The sequence below is a fragment of the Sapajus apella genome, unplaced genomic scaffold, assembly GCF_009761245.1.
Source record: "Sapajus apella isolate SASKATOON/1434 unplaced genomic scaffold, GSC_monkey_1.0 scaffold6167, whole genome shotgun sequence".
NCBI classification, from domain to species: domain Eukaryota; kingdom Metazoa; phylum Chordata; class Mammalia; order Primates; family Cebidae; genus Sapajus; species Sapajus apella.
In genome coordinates this window covers 1-3,976 of record NW_022443091.1, presented here as the reverse complement: position 1 = coordinate 3,976, position 3,976 = coordinate 1, and the positions used below count along the sequence as shown (strand labels likewise).

The window sequence follows — 3,976 nt, the reverse complement described above, 5'->3', positions numbered from 1 at the left end:
GGCCTTCTAAAGTTGGTGGGAGTGGCTTCGGCTTGTTGGGTCTGATTCCAGGTCATTCGTTCCTACCTTTAGAGAAATCCCAGCGTTCCCTCACCCGAGTCTGCAGCCCTTTCGCCACCCCACGTCCTTCCCCCTCCCTTTCCTCATGAACCCAGCTGTGCCTCTGCCTTCTCATCTCTGTGCCTCACACAGGCTCACTCATGCCAGGTGAATGCTGAGGCTTCTCTGAATGTGGAGTGTGGCCCTTGTGGGCAAGGGCTGGGTTCTTGGGGGTAGCGGAGCTACAGAGGTGAATGGGAGGAGGATGGTGTGTCACACGCACATCAGAATTAATTTTGAAGTGAGACTGGCCTTGCTGTGGCCAAACAATGTGGAAAAGCATGAGTGGCATTATGTGCCTTAAAGTATCAGGCACCTGGGCCTTGCACACCAGGAGCCAGCCACAGGGTTGTCTGGGGAAATGGCATTCCCTGAGATGCAAGTGCACAAGAATGCACTTGTCACATCTGGGGAACAGCAGGGCAGCTTGTGCCACTGGGCCCAGCCCACACCAGGGGAGATGGAAACAGGTGAGGAGCTAGGCTATACGGAGCCTGTGGGCCATGGTCGGGATGCAGGGCATGCTCAGTGAGCTATTCACTATGTGCAGGGGCAGTTCTTCCTCTGAATTTAGGTGACAACACTCAGTTCCATCCTTACCATTCTCAGCCTCCGGTCTCGATTCCCCCCTGCAGAGGTCACTTTGTCTAATGCACGTGATTGTGAGGGGTTGTGAACTGCTTCGCCCCATCAACAGCCATGTGTGCATGTGTAAATACCATCTTCTGTGTGCCCTGGAGGCTGTCCTTCAGATAGCACGTGCAGGTGCCAGCATAGGGCCAGGTGGCTGCCTGTCCCTACCGAGAGTGCAGGGAACTCAGTGCTGTCAACTCCTTGATCCTGCAGCTCAGATTATCCTTGTAGAGGCCGCGTGGATGGCACCAAGTTTGACCCTGGCAAGCAGGTGACCCTGACTTAAGAGACTTTACCTGAGGGCTGGTCTAGCAGGTCTACTGTTAGGAGCAGGAGGTGTGCAGGGGGTAGGGAGCAGTCCCAGCTTCTGCGATCTTCTCCATGGCAGGATCTCCCAGTGGGTAGAGCAGAGCCAGAGCCAGGTGCAGGCCATCGAGGAGAAGGTCACCTTGGCCCAGGCCAAGATTGAGATCAAGGGCAGTAAGAAGTCCATCAAGGTAGACCCCATACCCTTGTGTCCTGAGATAACTGGGCTGTCCCTCATTATTCCATGCCTCTGAGGCTGCCCAGTCTCTGCCCTGCTGCCCACCTGTACCTTGGGCTTTCCTCCCACCCAGGCTCCCAACCGTACCCTCTCCTGCCAAGCAAGCCTAGCTATCTGAGTTTCTTGGGGCCCCTAAGACTTGTCCCTGTGTCCATAGGTGTTCTCCAGTGCCAAGTACCCTGTTCCAGAGCGCTTGAAGGAATATGGCTCCATCTTCACAGGTGTCCAGGACCCTGGCCTGCAGAGACGACCCCGCCACAGGATCCAGAGCAAGCATGGCAGGCCCTGCAGGTCTGCTGGCCATGCACATCACACGGCATGTCACACACCTGGAGGCCTGGATGCTGGGGATGAGCCGGGGCTACCATAGGGTTCTGTCCCACAGAGGAGGCTGACTGGGAAGGGGTGGCAGCTGATTTGGCCCAGCCCTAAATACTCACTATCCTTTGGCCCCTCTGGCCTTCCCAGGAGAAGCTGAAGTACTTTCCTGTGTGCATGAGTGCCAAGCCAGAGCCCGAGGATGACACAGAGGAGGGGCTTGGGGGTCTTCCCAGCAACATCAGCTCTGTCAGCTCCTTGCTGCTCTTTAACACCACCAAGATCTTGCATGGCCAGAAGGCAGGGCAGAGGGGTGTGGGTGGGAGGCCCAGCCTGGCTTAGTGGGGACCGAGGGCATTAGACACAGGTATGGCACCAAGGCTAGGAGCCATGGGGTAATTGGGGTGGCTTGGCTTGGGAGGCTTGGGACCCCACCATGCACACTGTGCCCCTGATGGTGTGGGAGAGGTAGGAATATGGGCTCAGGACAGCAGGTGTCAGCTTGCCTGACCCCCACATCACCCCTGTAGGTACAAGAAGTATGTCTTCCTGGACTCCCTGGCTGGTGCTGTAACAAAGACCCATGTGATGCTGGGGTGTGGAGATGGAGGAGAAGCTGTTTGATGCCCCCTTCTCCATCAGCAAGAGAGAGCAGCTGGAGCAGCAGGTGGGAGGAACAGGGCTGGGGTGGGGACAGATGCAGTGGCTGGGGGCCCTGTCAGGGCTCCTCTCCAGGCAAGGCTGTTGAGCTCTTTATTCCACCCATGGGGTGTACACACAAGGCCTTGCAGGATGCCCCTGCAGGGCCCTGTCACCTCTCACATGTCCCTACCTAATCCTCCAGGTTCCAGAGAACTACTTATAGGTGCCAGGCCTGGGCCAAGTACCTGAGATTGATGTGCTATCCTACCTGTCCGACCTGCCCAGCATCGCCAACGACCTCATGTACATTGCCAACCTGGGCCCCGGCATTGCCCCCTCTGCCCCTGGCACCATTACAGAACTGTTCACCTTCCACACTGAGGTAGCCGAGCCTCTCAATTCAGATGAACTGGGAGCTGAACCAGGGACCTCCTTGCTCCGACACCTCCTTCCCTAGACACCCCACACTTTCTCTTTCAGACCTAGAAGGTAGGGTGTTCACAGCACCTGCACCATCTCCCCCAGTTCCTGAGGTGCTGGCCAGTGCACCCCCCACTCCCACCCTCAGCCGTGGCCCCCGTAGGCCCAGGCACCAGGCAGGACGGCGGCAGCAGCAGTGTGTCTCCTTCAGGTGGGAGCAGCTCTTTGAGGACAACTCTGTTCATTTCTGGTGTGCTCGGTGCACTCAGGTGGATTGTCTGTGGGTTTAAGTGGCCAATACTTGATTTTCTTAATAGTTCCCATTTCAAATGTCTTGTTTACTTGGTTCATAAAATAGTGGTTTTCAAACTGTGGAGCTCTGGAATTCTCACCTCTTGGGCAGAGGGGGCCTGAACAAGTGAGGCTCTGGGTTCCCCATTCCAAGTTAAACCAATGGAAAGAAGAGGCCTAATAAACTATGGAAAGAAGGTCTAATGACAAACTACAGCAACAAATGATTCAGTGTCCCTGAAATTACAGCATTTCAGCTTTACTGTTATATCTCCCATCTGTCTCTAGGATCCAGAAGTGGCACAAAACCCCTCTACTGGCTCATATTTGCAGCTGAGACTGTCAGTGCATGGCTAGCTGGGGGGTCCAGCTGTGTAGGGTGGGGGCTGGAGAAGGTCAGGGAGTGTCTGCACCCACATCACCTTGACTCTGGTGTTGCAGAAGTCAGTGCCCAGGTTCTGTGTGCCCAGGCCCCACAGAGTCTTCAAAGGCTCAGCATCCCCAACACGAACCTCCTCGTTCGAGGGGAGGTGCCCTCCCTCCTAGCAGGGTCTTGGACATGATAAGCTTCCCCAGCCCTGCCTGAGCAGCCTTTCCTCCTTATCCTGTTCCCCACCTCCCACCTCCAGTTGAGGGAGCTCTCAGGGAAGTGGGCGACCCCTCTGAGGGCCAGGCCACTCTGCTAGAGTCCATCCACCAAGCTGGGGGCATTGGCAAGGCCAAGCGGCACAGCGTGAAGGAGCGAAAGCTGGAGCAGCAGCAGCAGCAGGAGCAGGGGCAAGGTGAGCAGGCCCTGGAGCCTGTGGTTGGAGGGTCTTGGACAAAAACGCTGCCTCTTGTCTGGCACTGAGTCCACAGGGTGCTATCTGCCCACCCCCTGCTCCTGCCAGCCTGCTCCTGGTACCCCTAGGTCATGTGCTGGAAGCCCCGGGCCATCACTCAAGGTCCTCAGTCCTCCTGCCTGGGCCATGGCTCCTTCCCAGTTTGGGAGCCTTAGTGGAGCTTTCCTCTCTAAGCTCACCCAGCTCC

At 56.7% G+C, this 3,976-nt stretch overlaps 1 pseudogene; it reads left to right on the top strand.

The window, feature by feature from the left end:
- The first annotated feature begins 1,013 nt into the window (after window positions 1-1,013).
- Window positions 1,014-2,693, top strand: LOC116548003 (annotated as a pseudogene).
- The last annotated feature ends 1,283 nt before the right edge of the window (window positions 2,694-3,976 follow it).